This window comes from Ochlerotatus camptorhynchus, unplaced genomic scaffold, assembly GCF_037179485.1.
Source record: "Ochlerotatus camptorhynchus isolate MF236.1 unplaced genomic scaffold, CSIRO-AGI_Acam_v1.1 ptg000061l, whole genome shotgun sequence".
Lineage (NCBI taxonomy): Eukaryota > Metazoa > Arthropoda > Insecta > Diptera > Culicidae > Ochlerotatus > Ochlerotatus camptorhynchus.
The window spans coordinates 87,001-106,424 of NW_027040551.1; the positions used below are offsets into that span (position 1 = coordinate 87,001).

The following is a 19,424-nucleotide window of genomic DNA, read 5'->3' on the forward strand; positions in this document are numbered from 1 at the left end:
CTCGGTTTTTAATAAGCCACTTTGCAATTGCAACTATTGGAAATATAACAATATTCTTTTATTAATCCAACAATAATTAGTTTTAATTAAGCATTAATTTGTTGTGTCCATTCCCATTCCATTGTCCATTGCGTAACGCATGAATGCAAAAATAACTACCAACCATTATCTCGTTTTCACCCGGAAAAAATGTAAACAATAACAAAACTGTGCGGAGAAGAACCAGCCTACGGCTAAAAATCTCATAAATAACAAAAAAAAAAAAAAACAAAACAAAACTGTTCTCGTTTGAATTTAGCTATATTTTTTCCACGTTCCACGTCAATAATGTGAATTTCGGGAAATAAGTGCAAGATGTTAGAAAATATTGAGACATGAGGTCAGTAATTATGCTGCAATTGCTAAATATAAACAGTTTTTCAGTTTCTAAAATTTATGGGAAATTAAAGAAATTTGTTTGAGAAGAAAAAATACAGCGATGTAGTTTTACCAACCGGTGGAAACTAAAGGTCTGCTTAGACTATCTGATGTCTTGGTCTGATTTTGACCGCCGCTAGAATGAAAAATCTGCTCTAATTTACTTTTGACACACTTTGTCGAGCCCCTTGTTTGTTGGTGTACACACTGCTTGCACATGTCAAAATAACTGTCAATTTAGATTTCAAAACAAAACTGTATCAGGAATCAAAAGTAAATACTTCCATTATGAATTACCGAAAAATTGCTCTAACTTCGGCAAACGTATATACTTTAATTATTTTAAATATAATGAGAAGGAGAAGGTGAACTTTGTGGAGTAGGAAATGGTTGCTCAGGAGGAACAGGGGTCTGGCTCATCTTGTCCTTTAAGAGCTGCGATATAAACATGAAAATGGATTTCAAAACTTCGCCAGGATTTCGATACCAACTTTCGACAAGCTAGTGGGAAAAGTTGTTTATAGATCTACTGATTCCTTGAGTTCTGAAAATTTCTATAAAGAGCTCAATTCTGCATATTTCTTTGAAGACCTTCGGACGTACCTGAATTTTGTTTCTGTTCTCCGGTAAAATATGTTTAAAGATCAACAAACTTTCCTGAAGATCTGCAAATTTCTCGGCAGTTCTTCGGAAGATGTGTGTGTTCTTTAGAAGTTCTGCAAATTTGACTAAACATTTACAATAATCCTGAATCCCTGAAGATTTAAGATCCGTAAAGATCAACAATTATCTCTGATGTTCACAAAATTTCTAATAATCTGCGAACTTCTCGAAAGCTCTGAAATTTTCTCTGTAGATTTACACAATTCAATGAATATCTGCAAATATCTCTGAACATCCACACAATTTTCTAAAGAATTAAAATATTTTCTAGAAATTTTTGAGCTTTCCGGAAGTTTTAGGAAGTTTTCTGAAGTTTTACTAATTATTCTGAAGTTTTACAAATATCTCTAAAGATCAACGAACTTACATGAAGTTCTGTAAATTTCACTACAAGAACCAAAATAAAATTCTGAAAATTTATTTAAACATCAGCAGATTTTTCAGTAGATTTACGATCTACCATCTGAACTTTTCAGAAGTTTCTTAAATTTCTTTAAAATTCTGTCAAGTTTTATGCAATATTGTATTTCTGCTCTGAAGATCTACGAACTGCTCTGAAGTTCAATAAATTTCTCAGTAGATCTCCGTTCTTCTCTAAAGTTCTAAAATTTCTTTGTGGATTCTTCGACTTCCATAAAATTCTGCAGATTTATCAAAAAATTCGGTTACCTGACTAGAGATACTGTGTAGTGTGAATTTATTGATTTAAAGATTTGCTTTGACTTTGAGGGTTTTTATTTAACAAATTGGTGTGTTGGTGGGATTGAGTTCGATTTCTGTAGTCTATTTTTCTGTTTGTGGGTGTGGGTAAAATTAACTGTGTTCTTCGGTACGTACCACTGCTTATTCTGATGATATGGCGACGTCCTGCGAGCGCTAGCTGCTGCTGCTGCTGCTGCTGCTACTGTTGCTGATGACGAGCTGGCAAGCTGATTCCCAAAACAGTGGGTAATTACCGTTTAACCGCACGATGGTTTGGCGGGGTTTGTCGATGGTGTGTAGCTGTGTAAGTCTTTCAGGTGTCCTCCCTCGTTGACGGAGATTGACACGGCCCAGGACGATACCAGACTGACCGTGTCAAGAGGGGGAATGCTCCTTTACGTTTAGGGGTTTCGCCCCCGAGCTTGAAAAGCCTCCTTACGGGCGGCTGACCCAGAGGTTGGAATTGGTCCTATGTGGTTAGACGTAGCAAACCGAGGTCTACTACGCTGAATCGTGTGCACCTGGTCGAGCGTATGACTAGACAAAATGGCGACTTTCAGTCGAATGAACAGAATACAAAAGGTCCTGACGAATCCGCCGTCTTTTCCCTTTTTCGCCGGATACCACTCACATAGCAATGTGAAGGACACTTTATAATATGTCTCTTGTGCACACGAACGCCTGTAACTTTATGAGCAATGACGCTCCTCCTTATTCTCTTCAACCCCGTTGTAGCTTCTTTTTTGCTGCCTGTGAGGTTGGGGGGGGGGGGGGTTGTTATCACCACCTTTGTAGATTTTGACCCACTTCGCCTGCTTGTCTACTCTTCTATCATTTAGTTGTTGTACCCACTGGCTTACATGTGATTCATCCCACTTATTTTGTACAAAATTCAAATTCTACTAACCTATAACATTTTTAATATACGCTAGGTACATTTTTACTAACATTTACTAACCTATAACATTTTTAATAGACAATAGCTACATTTTTATTAACATTTACAAGCCCTACTACTAACCCTAAAAATACTAACAATTTGTAACAGTCGGTTATACTATCCCGCACCTCGGCAAAATTAATGATTAACTAAAAGTTGACATTTATTTTACCTAGAAACTAGCTAACACTCAGTACAAACAATTAGATAGTAAAATTCAGTACAAACAATTAGACAGTAAAATTTTCAAATAATCAACAATAACAATTTCGTTAAATTCCAATACTTGTTGTAGACCATTACATTAAGACATTAAATTAATCAGCAACTAAAAGCTAAATTTCAAATAAAATTTTCCATAATATGCCAGGAGTGATTTTGTTTTGTGTACATGTGAGTCTGTTATCACTTATCAGGATCTACTACTTCTTTTTTTTAAGACGTTTAACGACTTTATTCGTGTTTTCGGATTTTGGGTTCTCGGGTCTACTATAGCAGAAGACTATTCAGTTTACCTGTGTCTTTGATCCCGCGCGTACCGTATTCCTGATGTAATGTGGATACAGTGAAGCTGTAAAATGCTACGTTTTCTGGGGTTATTGCTATTAATGTAATTGGTGATAATCTTGATTAAAAGATGAGATAATTTGCTTCCGTTCCTTCCTATGTTAGGCTGACGAAACAGTTTCTTTCTAGGTTTATTCACCAGTTGGCCACCTGGTTTGAGGGAATAACCCTAGCAACAATTATATTTCGTGGTATAATGTCATCTAATTATGTATTTAGGTAAGTCGCAATCTATTCTCGTACGTGAATATTTCTCTATCTCGACCATTGCCATCTCTGTTACTGAGAGGCACTAGTCTTCTTCCATGCCTTGGCTTTTGTTTGTGCACTAACAAAAGCCTATCGTTTCCTTTTCAATCCGGACTGAAATTATCGGTAACAATATTTATATATTTTTCTCTTTCTCTTTTTCAGCATCCCATCTTCATCAGCGATGGTCCCACCAGACTGCTGAGATGACGTTGATGATAAGGTGCCATAAAATTCATCCTCCCTGGTGAAGACGTACATGAACACTCACGAGTACTATTTACATTGAGAGACGACTTCACGAATCAGAATCACAACAAAATCGACGATTACCTATTTTGGAAAACAATACTAACGATGATGTTGACGACGCTCTCACATGACGAAACCATATATCTCATATCAATAACAGGCAAAACTGGACATCACACGAAAACGGAACTAATGTAGCCTTTGGACACTATCATATGACCAATGGACTTAATTTTCACACGTGTCTTAATGCTACACGTGTTAGTACGGTAAGTTATTTCTGATTTAGTCGCAATTTAAGACGAGGCAGAAATTACAACTCTTTTTTTTAGGAATCAGCCAGAAGAATGACGTAGAGTCACGTTGTCCGGACGGATATCACTGGCTGAAAAAACTATCATGCATGGAGTGAACAATGGCCCATATTTCGCATTGTAGTGCTCAACAGCGGACGATTGACGGAAATTCCGTTTGTAAACCTTCTGGCCGACCTCATAGGCTGGTGCAAACTTCTTGAACCGTAAGTTGTACACTTTCCTTTGCTTGTCGTCACTTTTCTGGAGATTTTTCTTAACGACTTCCAATAAATTTGTAACAGATGGGGTACTCCCTGCCCAGCACTAATGAGACCCCCCTCTACACTACCTCAGGGTCGGCATGCGCGCTCTAATATCACGGCCAAGGAAACACTCGAATATCTAACACACACAACGCTTGTTTAGCTATAGGCACCTTTATTGTTCCCACTTTCGTCCCACTTTCTTATTCGCTATCTCCTACCTCGTTTCGCCTGACGTTTCTTCCAATTCTTCAGCGCGGGCCCGCTGTTGGTCCTTCTACAGCCACTCCTTCACCTTCCTCAGCTTCCTTCTGGGCACTTTTCACAGGCCAGTCGGTTCCTTTTAGCTTCTTGGTTCGAAGCCGGTCGCGTACTTCGGTACTTTCCGCGACGGCTCTTCGATCTCTCTCTCTCTCTCTCTCCTCACTATACTCGTGGCGTGGCGATGGGCCGTTGGTTAGTATTCCTGGATACCTTCGTATCGGAAGATGCTCCGTGTCTAACCGCGCCGTATGCCGAATGACGGACACTACGGGGTCTGACCACGCCGTGGATGAATTGCCAGCGGTAAACTACGGGGTCCTGGATGGTTCTGCACCTCACTCTCCTTCTTCACTTTTTTTTTTCACGTCCTCACGGTTTTTTACTGGTTTTTGAACTTGCTTGAACTAGCTTTCCGAAGTATCGCTGTTGAGTATCGCCAATCAAATAATTCTCAACGATGGCGGCTGACCTATCCTCTCTCCTCCTCGCTGAGCCATCGTCCTTCCGCCCTATTTCGCCTCATCATGGCCCCATTATGCCACCTCCTAATGGCCTCCAAATCCAGTAAACAGTGCCATCTGGTGGTAGGTAGAGGATCTTCCAGTCGTTTAGTGGTGTGGCTGTGTACTGTCCAGTGGGTGATTTTGTGGGCGATGGGTGGTGTTGGTAGCTTGTATTCAAACCTTTCCTTGGCATATTGTTATACATAAAATACGAAACACTAATCGCGACAATCTCACTAATCTCAGACAAACAGACACACCACTGGTTACAAATTTCCTCCAACTTCCTTCCTATACTGGTCCCTCGCTTCGATGGAAAGTTCACCTTCATCCCTCTTCAGACGATGCTCCTCTCCCTTTACAACCTTCGGTATGCGAGTATGGAGAATAACCTGTGGAGGAATGTAACGTCGTGTTGATCATTTCCTCTACCTCGGGTATCCTAGTGTCCCACACCCGCTGGTCCAGTTGCATGTAGGTACGTAGGCATGCGTTGATGGTCCGGTTTGTTCGTTCGACTGGATTTGCTAGGCTGTGATGCCTTGTATTTGGCCAATGACGAATCCCTCTCTTCTTAACTAAGGCCTGGAAGTCCTTTCCAGTGAACGTAGTCGCGTTGTCGCTGTCGGACCTCGACTATCGTATGCTGACGATCTAAAAATCTACCTTCGGACTCGTTCCATTGCCGACTGTCACTTTCTTCAACGCCAGCTTCATGCTTTTGCTGACTGGTGCACCTTGAACCGAATGGAAGTTAACCCGGCGAAATGCTCAGTAATCTCCTTTTCTCGGATAAAAGAACCAATCATCTTCAACTACAACCTATTGGGTTCAGCAATTGAACGAGTGAGCCACGTGAAGGATTTGGGAGTCATTTTGGATTCGCAACTCACATATAAGCAGCATATTTCGTATGTCGTTGATAAAGCTTCCAGAACACTAGGCTTTATCTTTAGAATAACCAAAAACTTTACTGATATTTATTGCCTGAAGTCATTGTACTCCTCACTGGTCCGATCAGTCCTTGAATATTGCTCAGCAGTTTGGAATCCAAGCTACAACAATGGTGTTGAATGAGTCGAATCAGTCCAGCACCGATTCTTACGCTTCGCCCTTCGGCGATTGCCTTGGAGAGATCCTTTCCGTTTGCCTAGCTGTGAAAGCCGATGTCAGCTGATTGGTTTGGAAACTCTTTCGACCCGAAGAGACGCTGCAAGGGCTTTACTTGTTGCCGATACATTGCAAGGGAGAATCGATTGTCCTACTATCCTCGAAAAAATCGATTTGAATGTACGACCACGTGCACTAAGAAACAGTCTTATGCTGAGACTTCCCTTTCGTCGCACGAACTACGGAATGAATGGAGCAATAAACGGACTGCAGCGAGTTTTCAACAGAGTTGCCTCAGTGTTCGATTTTCACGTACCACGTCAGACGCTTCGCCGTAGTTTCACCTCGATATTTTCGGGCACAGGTAACCGTGAATAGCAGTGTAATGTTTAAGTTTTAAGTACAGACAACCATGTTGTTTTTTTGTATTACTTAACATCATTGGGGCTTATTGAAGGCTGTTGATGGAATCAATTAAATAAATAAATAAATAAGTAATGATAATCACCTCTGAAGTTCCATATCGCCTGAACCACTGATCCTCCACAATTCTACAGACTGCCTTAGCCTCTATCTTCCGTATCGGAATGAGCATTGTCCACTTAGAAAAGATTTCCATCAGGACTAATAAGTGGATGTTCCCATTTTTACTCCGTGGAAGATTTGGGATAAAATCCAAGGGTAGGATCTGGAATGGACGATCTGTCAGCTTTTGTTTTCCCTTCTGGTGATTCGATGTGACTGTTGAGGGTTTGCACTACTTACAAACTTCGCAAGCCTGCACAAATCGTTTGGTCTCTACTGCCATCCTAGGCCAGTAGTACCCAGTTTTAATTTTCTTCAACGTTTTTTCGTACCGCGGATCGAGAGAATCGTTATGTTCTTCTTTTAATACCGATTTCCTCAATCCTTCCCGAGTAGCACACTTTCATCACAATAAGTTACAGCAACTTGTTTATGACTGAAATAAGTCGTATGTATGTTTCTACAATTGATTTGTGACAAGCGTGCTACTAGGGTTCCGGTAGACATAATTTCTATTCGTAGCGGTAGTCCAACACGTCTGCGGCTGCTGCTACAAACTTAAAGAGCTTGTTGTCTACGATTTTGAAGTCAATGAACGACTCTGGATCTTCTTCGACCAATCGTTTTCTGTCGTGCCTTCCATTGCTTCTGCTCGATACAGGGCATCGGCACCTACATTTTCTGATCCCTTGCGATGCTGTTCCTTCATGTCATACTGTTGGAGCAGAATACTCCAACGACTGAGCTTGCTTGACGGCTTCCATTTGGAGTTCATGATGAACGACAGAGCTGACGAATCGGCTATGAGGGTGAACCTCGTTCCCTCAACGTACGGACGAAACTTTTCAATCGATTCTAGAGCTGTGAGCCCTTCTTTCTCAGCAGCTTTCCAGGATCTCGGTGGAGTCGTGAGCTTCCTGGAATAGTATGCTATCACGTGCTCCTTGCCTTCATGTTCCTAGGTCAGGATACCAGCAATAGCCATATCACTGGCATCTGTTTGGATCTTGAACGGTTGATCGAAATTGGGGTTGGCTATAAGGTGCACTGATGAGTTTCTCCTTCAGTAAGTTGAACGCTGCTTCTGCTCCATCGTTCCAAGCTACCACTTTCGCTTTCCTTTTTAGAAGATCCGTAAGTGGCGTGGTAACGTCACTGAAACCTTCGATAAAGCGACGATAGTAATTAACCATCCCCAAGAAACGACGATGGTCGTTCAAAGTTCACAATTGCTTCCACTTTCTTCAGTTCCAGTTCCCCGAATTCTAACACTTGGTCCATCAATCTAGACAAAGTCGTGGGACTATTAACCAAACCGAAGGGTAAACGGGTGAACTGGAACAAACCACGTCCAAATACCCGAATGGCAGTGTATTTTCGGGAGTCGCGGTTTAATGATACCTGCCAAAATTCCTTTGAATGGTCTATCGTAGACAGGTATTTTGAAGACCCCAATCTTCTTAAGATTATGTCTTGATGAGGTAGCGGGTACGCATCTCTCCTGGTTCGTTCATTCAGCTTCCGTTCGTCCAAACATATTCTGACCTTGATCTTTTCTTCTCCGTACTCTCCAACAGTTTTCTTTACGATTGGGACAATCAGCATTGCTCATTCGCTGTTTGATCTTTCCACCACACCAGATTCAATCCACTTTTCGAGTTCACGTAGTTTTGAACCTCGGGCGACCAGGGATACTGATTCAGTCGTACTGGTTTTGCATCCATGAACTCGTCAATGAATTCTATTGTGTGGGAGATCAGAGAAGTGACACCTAAATTGTCTCCTTCGTTGAACACCTTAAACTTGCTCTTAACCTCTTCCAATCGCTCCTGCTGCTCTGTGGTTAGACTACTGCCTTCCTGCGGCTCTTCAAAATTCGCATCCATCGCGTCTGCTACTTCTCCTAACTGTCGTTGAATCGTGGGTTCTATATTGAAAATCTGCCAGAAGTTCATTCCTAAAATTAGTCGACACTTCATCGAAGGTACGACCAACGTGGTGACGATCTTCGTTTGCCCGTTGAACGTAATCGGAAGGTTAACGTACCCCAAAACTTCCAATTGGAAACCTCCTGCTGTCGAAAGCTTGGTCTTTGTTGGCAACAGTTTCAATCTTAATTTGCATTCCACTGTCTAGCAATCCAACCAGTTCAACCCCTATATCGTCTACAGTAGCAAACGGCCTGTTTTCAGTCTTCACGCCTCACTTCAGCTCGCTGACTTCTGACCCAAACGGAACAAATACAGTTGAAGGTTTTTTAATTGACATTCGACGACCTTCTACGCCGAAGTCCGTCCGGTTTTTGCGCAAAATGGACACTTCTCTCTGGTGAAGTCGTGGAATCCACAAACCGTGCAAAATACAGCTTTTTCCATCAAACATGCACTAAAATGATAGTATTTTCCACGACAATTGAAACATACGATTTTATCGAGAACTCTGTAATTTGCAACTCTGCTCTCTAAATCTCCTCTGCTGGATCCTTGCCTAGCCTCATTTCTCGCGATCTCCTGCTTCTTTGGAACGTACTGCCTGGGCATTGCCGTATCCTGTTTCCTATCCGGTCTACCACTTTTACCTGTAGGTGGGGTAGGTTTCCACCCTCTCTCAACCGGTTTCGTATCTCTCCTGGGGAATTCTCAACTAACTTCATGGACCTGTGAAGTCTTTGCAGCCACCTCAGTGTCCTTATTGCGATACATCCAAACATTAGTTGAGTCGAGTTTCCTTCCCCACTGTTTCAGGGCTTTTAACGATCTGATTCCTTTTACTACCAGCACGTTCTTGTAGTCGGACCTTAAGTTTCTAAAGATGATTTCGAACATTCTCTGTTCGCTCGGAGGGACAGCCATAAACCAAAAGATTTCCATCACCGCGTTTAAGTAGTCCTGGAAATTCTCAGACCGTTTCTGCCTACGTTGAACCGCTTGCTGCTCGTAGTGAAAATCCATATCGGGTGGTTGGAATTCCAACTTAAGCTCAGCGACCAACTGCCGCCAATTCCGAAAATCTCGATTTTTCCTTCCTTCCATATACCACGTTCGAGATTCGCCACTGAAAAGGTGAATCACCTCGTTGAACAGGTCACGCTTCTCTACGTTGACTGCTTCCGCCATGAACTCTACTTCCGCTATGAACTTATTCAACTTTTTACCTTCATCCTTTCCGTCGTACTTCATCTTCCACTCGGCTACTGGACGTGGTCTCCTTTTCATACCTTTTGGCCTGTCACTTTCCTCCTCTGAGTTACTTTCTTCGCTACTCGTCTCACTTTCGCTTTCACTAACGTTTTAGTTCTTACTTTTGCTTTTGTCTTTCTGTTTTTCAGTTTTACGAGGATTTTTCTTCTTCTCTTTCTTGGTTTCTTTTGTTTTGTCCTAACATCATTTCATCTTCACTACCTTTTCCGCTACTTATAGTACTTAGCTTTGACTCCAAGTAACTGTCCACGTGCTCTAACAGCTTTTTAAACATGTGAGTGTTCACGTTTCAGTGTCGAGTAATTTTTAGAATATCGTGTAGAGTACTCGTTATTATGTTGAAAAATCATGGCAAGTAATGTTCGTGTATGTGTACAGTTTTTCTCCGTCAGTAAATCTCCCTGGTAGGCCAGAGTAGAGTAGCCTACAGTATTACGCAGCCATCCACCCACCGTAGTCTACAAAACCCACCACCAGATGGAGTAAAAGCAGCATTTAGGCGGCCATGAGAGGTGACGACAAAAAAGGCCATTACAAACGGCATAACGGACACGATGACTGGCGATGAAAAACGAATGGCCTGGGTCACTGACCAATAGTCAAAGGACAGTGACCCAAAGAACGTATTTCTAGGCTACATACACCGATCAGGTCTATCATCAAATAACCATCAAGGTAAACGGCCGATAGTCTCTGGTGAAATATAAGAAACATTACTGTGACAGAATATAGTGGAAGATAGTAAGAGGAAAGTGGAAAAGGGTGAGAGGAAAAAACGGACAGCAGGACCCCGCTGTAAATTTTAAACAGAACCGCTGAGATACACCTGGTAGACGTACCGGTAGGCTACGCCAGTCCCCAGCCAAGTAAGAACAATTCCGGCACGAACCGCCGAAGCCGAGTCCGTCAACACACTCGGTGGCCCAGCCAGCATAAAAAGTGGAATAGCGCGCGAAGGAGATTTCCAACGCCGCCGAAGGAGAGAAGGAAGAAGGTGGAACGTGGAGCCGAGTGAAGCAGTCGTCGAGGAAACGTGGTGGTGGATCTGCAAGGGGCCCCGAAGAAGAAGGGAAAGACAACAGAAACAGGTCAGATAGGAATTAAGAAAGTGGGAGAGTTACATACGTAGGGAGGAATAGATGTGTTAGTATAATCCAACAATAAAAAGTGGTTATTTTGAATATTGAAGTGCTGTAGGAGTTTTTGCTGTATCCAGTGCGATCATTCCTTGCCACGTGGAACCTAGTTCGGTAAGCGTGCCGACCCTGAGGCCATTGTAGTCAGGGATTCTCAGGATCGCTCCCAACTGAGGTAGTAAGCACTTACACTTTGGCGCCCAACTTAAAATTGCCTTATCGGCAGCTGTTTTAAACATCCAGCTTGGGAGATCGCACATGAGATAGCTGGTTTCTACAGAAGTCTCTGGGAAAAAATCCAGGCCTTCACAAGACAATTACCACAGTTGGAATTATAACTTGACCTGACACAGTTTATAAAATATTTTATTTGCAGCGGAGGGGTTCTGATTGTTCATAAAACCGTAACAAATAACGATTGTTTGAAAAGCGAGTCAATTGATTTTGTTAGAACGGAGCGAAGTGTTTTATCGTTTGAGTGTGTTTCGGAGGAAGTTGTTAAAACACCAGAGAAAAAGATTGATTTATTTTCAAGCCTTAAACTAGAATTTTCAATTATTAAAATTTTAAAGTTAAGTTTTAGCATACACGATTGCTTGAAGCGTAAATAGGTAGTTCTTTTTAAATTTTAATTTTTATAATTTTGCTAAAATTGTACGCAAACGTTGAACGATGGAGCAAGCTCACTTGCAGGCGCAATATTACGCGTTGAATGCTGCACATCTGGCCGACGATGAATTAGACCATGAATTAGAAATCCGTGAAGTAAAAATGAATGGCGAATCTCGTAGTAAACAGGAAAGAGCATTGCGTAGTCTGTTGAAGGCTGAAAGAGAGAAAACAAATGTTAATTACAAAGCAAATTGGATTGCATTACTAGATGAATTGAAATGGTGTGATGAAAAGCTTTTGGAAGTGACAACAGAGTTAGAAGGTAGAAAAACCCGAAAGGCACCAGATCAAAAATTTAAATCCAAACTTCTCCACATTTTCTTTAGGATGCAACGACTTACGGCTCATAGCAAAGAAGAAGAAGATTTGAACTGTATCGCAATCATAGCAGGAGAGTGTGTACGGTTGCTGAACATGTATTTTTCAATAACATCGCCATTTCCAGAAGTAAGGGAAGTAGAAATTAGTATAATGCATGAAAGCTTACGACAGACACACATAGAAACAAATGAGGTAAACGTTAACGATAGGAGAGTAGTGGTCAATCCAACAGTCGTAGAAGATGAGTATGAGAGTGAGCATAGAAGAGAAAGGTCTACAGGAGAGATCACTGAGCATATTTCTGATGATGATGAAGGTGCAGTAAGAGATGCGGTTATAGAAAATGAGAACATCAGAGATAGGGCAGTAAACGATCTCTCAGATGAGAATGAACGTTTGAAAGTAGTGGTGAATCAGTTGTTGAGACGTATTCAGGCGCTTGAGACTTCGAATACAGCCAGGCAGTGTGAAATAGAAAGAGAGCAAATGAAACATAAAAGCAGCACACCGATAGATGAGAGATCAGTCCAAAATGAGAATGAAGCACGTCAGAATAAAAATAAGCAGAATTTTTATGAATGGATTAAGCAGAGATATAGTTCAATGGAAAGCATAAGTGAAGATAACAGGAAGGTTCAGTCGTCGAACCAGGACAAAACAAATAAGAAACAAGTGGTAGAGGTAGATAAGCCGAAAAGTAACCGATTGCCGGTGTACAAATGGTCGGTTAGATACGATGGATTGGATAATGGCAGGAGGTTAAACGAATTTCTCAAGGAAGTAGAATTCAATGCAAGGTCGGAAGGGTTCACTGAAGCAGAATTATTCGTGTCTGCGCATCATCTCTTTACGCGAAAAGCGAGAGCATGGTTTATGGAAGTCAATGGAAATAGCGAGCTAGAAACGTGGGAGAATTTAACCAGGGAACTAAAAAGTGAGTTCTTACCTGAGGACATTGACTACCAGTACGAACGTCTGGCTGGTTCACGGAGACAGGGTCCGAGGGAGAAATTCCAAGATTACTATCTGGATATGGTGAAAATTTTCCGGAGTATGTCCAAACAGTGGGATGATATCAGAAAATTTGACGTCTTGTTTCGGAACACCAGGTCAGATTGCAGAACTGCGATGTTAGCTGCCAACGTGACTTCCATACCTAAAATGAGGGAATTCGGTAAAAGGTTTGATTCTATCAATTGGCAAGTGTATGTTAGGAAAGAGAACAGATTTAGTAGACCGAATCCCCAAATTGAAGAAATCCAGCAGCAACGACAGAATAATAGTCGCTACGGAACAAACAACAGATTTCAAACAGAACAAAAAGGAGGGTATCAAGGACGAAATTTTAATCCAAATTACAAACCAGGTGACAAGCAAGTTCCACCTGGGGAAAATGGAATTCAGGGTGGAAATAATCATCGAAAATTTCCCCAAAAACAGATGAGCCAGGATGGCAAACAAAACCAGAATTACAAACAGTTTAACCCAAAACCTGGTCCTAGTGGTACAAGTGCACTTCAAAGGATCGTGAAAGCTTACATTCCCATTAAGCGAGGAGTTTGCTTTAACTGTCACGAGGAGGGACACAGGTCAATGGATTGTCGACAGGAAAAGCATGAATTTTGTGAGGATTGTGGGTTTCCTGGGTTTCTCACAAACAATTGCCCATTCTGCCAGTCAAAAAACGTGAAAAAGACTGCTCAGTGAGGCAGAGCAGTCAAATCGACGCCGAAAGTCCTCAGCAGGAATATTCAGAAAATCCAGCAACCGTTCTTCAACAGTTAGGTTACTCGAAGGTGGAGGATCGTTTCAAAAAGCAGGACGAGATTGCAACATTGCTCGTCAAGCTTAGTGGAGATGCCAGGCCGTTTACGAGAATTGAACTAATGGGGATTGAATTGATTGGGCTTCTGGATAGTGGAGCTGCACGGACGGTTTTAGGGATCGGAGCGGGGAAAGTGATCAAACAGTTAAATTTAAAATTAGAACCAACTTTGATAAATTTAAAAACAGCTGGCGGGGAAGATTTGGAAGTTCTTGGATGTGTAGATATTCCGATCACGTTCAATGGAACTACAAAAATTTTGCCCGTATTAGTCGCCCCGAAACTAAAACGAAGGTGTGTACTAGGGTATGATTTCTGGCTTAAATTTGGAATCAAGCCAGCCATACTGAATAATCCAGTAGAGGAATTGGATGATGGAGCTAGTGACAACTTGGAGAAGGAAGAAGAACTAACAGATAACCAAAAAGAACGTTTGGAAAGAGTAAAGAGGAAATTTATAGCTGCACAACCAGGAAAATTCGGGATGACAGATTTAATCATCCATTCTATCGAGATAAAGGAGGAGTTCAAAAAATCGGATCCGGTGAGGAAAAATCCGTATCCGTGGAGTCCTGAAATTCAACGAAAAATTCACACAGCGGTAGACAACATGATTCGCGATGGGATCGTTGAGCAGTCTAATTCAGACTGGGCTCTCCCAGTAGTACCAGTTGCGAAGCGGGATAGTCAGGAGGTAAGGCTGTGCTTGGATGCCAGAAAATTGAACGAGAGGACTAAGAGGGACGCTTACCCATTGCCACACCAAAATAGGATCTTGAGTCATTTAGGACCAGTGAAATATCTGACGACCATCGATTTGTCCCAAGCTTTTCTTCAAATCCCGTTGAGCCCAGACTCCAGGAAGTACACCGCTTTTTCGATCCCAGGTAGAGGACTGTTTCAATTCACACGGCTTCCGTTTGGGTTGGTAAACAGTCCAGCTACACTTAGCAAGTTGATGGATCGTGTACTGAGTCATGGAGCGTTAGAACCAGCAATATTTGTCTATCTAGACGATATTGTTATTGCTAGCCAGACATTTGAAGAACATCTTCAAAAGCTTGATGATCTAGCGAAGCGTTTGAGGGAAGCAAATTTATGCATCAATTTGAGCAAGTCGAAATTTTGCTGCCAAGAATTGCCGTATCTTGGGTACATTTTGTCCCAGGATGGATTACGGCCTAATCCAGATCGCGTACAAGCGATCCTTGGATATCAGGTTCCGAAATCGGTTAGACAACTTCGTCGATTCCTCGGTATGATTAATTATTACCGTAGGTTCATCGCAAAATATAGTGACATTACGGCACCTCTCACTGATTTATTGAAAAATAAGCCAAAGAGGGTGCAATGGAACTCAGCAGCCGACAATGCTTTTCAGGTCATCAAGGAGAAACTCATCTCTGCTCCTGTGATGGCCAACCCAAATTTCATGCTCCCTTTCACAGTCCAAACGGACGCAAGTGACAACGCTATCGCAGGTATTTTGACGCAGGTACATGATGGAGAAGAAAAGGTTATAGCTTACCACTCGGAAAAGCTCAAAGGTGCTGAGCTAAACTACCATGCGGCTGAGAAAGAAGGTCTCGCTGCACTCCGTTGCATTGAGAAATTTAGAGGCTATATAGAGGGGACGAAGTTCACTTTAATAACTGATTCCTCTGCCCTGACTTTCATAATGCGAGCGAAATGGCGATCTTCATCTCGGCTTAGTCGCTGGAGTATTGAACTACAGCAGTACGACATGGATGTGCGTCATCGCAAGGGAAAAGAGAATGTAGTTGCCGATGCACTCTCTCGATCGATGGAGTCTCTCGAGGAAGAGCCCGAAGACGGGTGGTACAAAAAGCTATTTGCAGGTGTGAAAGCAGACCCGGAAAAGTACTTGGACTTTAAAGTCATAGACGGAGTACTCTACAAATTCGTAGCAACCAGGTCCGATCTGATGGACTACCATTTCGAATGGAAACGATGTGTTCCAACTTCAATGCGGAACCAGGTCATTAAGCAGGAACACGACAATAATCTCCACATTGGGTATTTAAAATGTGTTGAGAAAGTCAAACGCCGGTATTATTGGCCACGCATGACCACGGATATAAAAAAATACATTGTGAATTGCGTACCATGCAAAGAAAACAAACATTCGACCATATCAACAGCACCAGAAATGGGAAAACAGAGGATTACAAACCGACCATTCCAAATAATTTGTATGGATTTCATCCAATCCCTTCCGAGAAGCAAGCAGGGCAACGCTCACTTATTAGTGGTCATGGACCTGTTTTCTAAGTATTGCCTGCTTGCTCCTGTAAAGAAGATCTCTGCAGTATCTCTCAACAAAATTTTGGAAGAGCAGTGGTTCAGACGACTCTCTGTCCCACAAATCGTCATCACAGACAACGCGACAACATTCTTGTCGAAAGACTTTCAAAATTTACTCGAAAAGTACGAGATACAGCATTGGGCAAATGCTCGGCATAGAAGCCAAGCAAACCCAACAGAACGTGTCAATAGGACAATCAATTCCATGATTCGTTCATATGTGAAGCAAGACCAAAAGCTATGGGACACGAAAATAACGGAGACTGAGTACGTTCTCAATAATACGGTTCATTCAACGACTAAATTCAGTCCACATTGTGTGATCTTCGGTCATGAGATAATTGACAAAGGGTCAGAGCATAAAAAAGAGCAGAGCGAGGAACATACTGAGGAGCAGAGAGTAGAAAAGCTGAGAGGGGTAACAAAGAAGATCGGAGAGTTGGTTAAAGAACACCTCCAAAAGGCTCACGAGGACACCAAGAGACGATACGATCTGCGACATAAGCGTTACTCACCGACGTTTAATGTGGGTCAACAGATCTATAAGCGTAGCTTTCGTCTGTCGTCTGCTGGGAACCAGTTTAACGCAAAGCTGCTACCACAATATGTTCCGTGTATCATCATGAGGAAGGTCGGCACCAGTTCATATGAGGTGTCGGACATGAAAGGGAAGGCGTTAGGCATATTTTCCGCTGCCGATTTAAAAGCATAAACGCTAAAAATAAAAATAAATAATATGTAAGAGCTCAAATCATCACATCATTTCAAAATGCAATACTTAAGTAGGATATTAGTTTGGATTAGAAGAGTTATTTTCGCAGAAAAAAGTCCTTATGAAGATACTTATCGTTCCAAATCTAGTCATTCCGATGTATGCATTTTCCCGGGAAAACCAATGCGCAGGTGTGACATTCAGGTTTGTAAAAATTTGTAAATATTCGGCCGAATAATCATTAAGTTCTGCATGTTTACCTAAAAAAATTAAAAATTAGCGTTTTATATTTGTAGTTTTAATGATTTTGTTTTAAGGTGTTTCATTGAATAAGTTTTGTTGTCTGTGTAGGAGTAATCATGCTTAAATTGCATCGTTTGTTTTCATTCGGTTTTCTTGTCGTGTATGCAAAGTTGGTAATAAGTTATAACATCCAATACAGTCAAGCTGAGAGATATATTACGGAGGTGTATGTGTGTAGATATATCGTGCGAGTATTTTTGTTAGACTCAAGTTCAAAGTCATGATCATCATCAACAATAGCCCGAAATGATCGCATCTACGTTACAAACATTATTCACTTTTGCGATACTCAATATAGGAAACAATAGCATTGTTCCGTAGCCTGCAATACGACCATACTCACCACTCTATAGCATTTACTTGGAACATAAGAAGAGAAGGATGAGCTACTAACAAGGAATTCACAAAAGGGAAATTTACGTAAATCAAATAAATAATTATTGATCAAAAGGCCTAAAGAAACCGCGAATTTAAACACGATATTTAGATTAAACGTTGTGTACACACTCTTCAGAATTCCTTATTACCACCTCATCACTACTTAACACATGTGATCTCTAGCTCGTCAGCATCACTATTGACAGCACTTTTATATTTTTCCGATCTCGACCGAATATACGCACACTGATAAAACACTGATAACGCTATCTCAGAGAACTTAATGCAGCGCAACTCCGACAAATTGCGTGAAATGTTTCATGCACCATTCGCATGACTCAATTGGTGTACATAAATGCTCCATAGTAAAAAAGAAATAAATAAATAATAATAATTAATTTGGTTTGTAATGAAAATAGATAGTAAATTTAGTAATGCATGCAGTAGATATTAATAAAGTTATAAATTTTAACATTAAATGTCTTTTTAAACAATCGGTGAAACCTTTGCTAATTTTTTTTCGAGGTTACCAGGTCTAAAAACCTGAGTATTTGATCGCTGGAGACCGGAGTCAAATGACACTGATGGTTAGTATGGACATTATGTCATTAAACTGTGAGGAGTTGATTCAGTTCAACGATGAAAACTTATGACCCCGATACTCGATGAAAATAATAGCAACCTTCACATACTCTTTACTGTTTTATGGCCTGTCTCAATCTTATACGTTACAAGTGAAATGTTTCGTGAACTACAGTCAGTGATAGTGATTTTGTCCTGGTGAGAATTTTCTTATGTTGTGCAGGTTCAGAGGTACGTGTAACCGGGGAAGTATTGTGTGATTTTAAACAAAAATATTTACTTTGTAAATATTTTTACCCGAGCTGGGGGAGAGTGTGAGTGTTCACGTTTCAGTGTCGAGTAATTTTTAGAATATCGTGTAGAGTACTCGTTATTATGTTGAAAAATCATGGCAAGTAATGTTCGTGTATGTGTACAGTTTTTCTCCGTCAGTAAATCTCCCTGGTAGGCCAGAGTAGAGTAGCCTACAGTATTACGCAGCCATCCACCCACCGTAGTCTACAAAACCCACCACCAGATGGAGTAAAAGCAGCATTTAGGCGGCCATGAGAGGTGACGACAAAAAAGGCCATTACAAACGGCATAACGGACACGATGACTGGCGATGAAAAACGAATGGCCTGGGTCACTGACCAATAGTCAAAGGACAGTGACCCAAAGAACGTATTTCTAGGCTACATACACCGATCAGGTCTATCATCAAATAACCATCAAGGTAAACGGCCGATAGTCTCTGGTGAAATATAAGAAACATTACTGTGACAGAATATAGTGGAAGATAGTAAGAGGAAAGTGGAAAAGGGTGAGAGGAAAAAACGGACAGCAGGACCCCGCTGTAAATTTTAAACAGAACCGCTGAGATACACCTGGTAGACGTACCGGTAGGCTACGCCAGTCCCCAGCCAAGTAAGAACAATTCCGGCACGAACCGCCGAAGCCGAGTCCGTCAACACACTCGGTGGCCCAGCCAGCATAAAAAGTGGAATAGCGCGCGAAGGAGATTTCCAACGCCGCCGAAGGAGAGAAGGAAGAAGGTGGAACGTGGAGCCGAGTGAAGCAGTCGTCGAGGAAACGTGGTGGTGGATCTGCAAGGGGCCCCGAAGAAGAAGGGAAAGACAACAGAAACAGGTCAGATAGGAATTAAGAAAGTGGGAGAGTTACATACGTAGGGAGGAATAGATGTGTTAGTATAATCCAACAATAAAAAGTGGTTATTTTG

General features: G+C 41.6%; 1 protein-coding gene and 1 long non-coding RNA gene across 6 annotated transcripts in view; both read right to left on the bottom strand.

Moving 5' to 3' along the window:
* The window catches only part of Tk (Tachykinin), a 239,578-nt gene that overhangs the window by 60,447 nt on the left and 159,707 nt on the right, over nt 1-19,424 (bottom strand). The window lies entirely within an intron of this gene.
* On the bottom strand, nt 11,175-17,772 carry LOC135717526 (uncharacterized). 2 transcript variants are annotated; one of them, XR_010520325.1, is made up of 5 exons: nt 17,589-17,772; nt 17,009-17,202; nt 16,746-16,945; nt 13,027-13,236; nt 11,175-11,913 (listed from the first exon to the last, which is right to left on the bottom strand). It is a non-coding gene; the product is annotated as an uncharacterized LOC135717526 (long non-coding RNA). The 2 variants fall into 2 exon arrangements; XR_010520324.1 differs by having other exon boundaries at nt 16,746-17,202.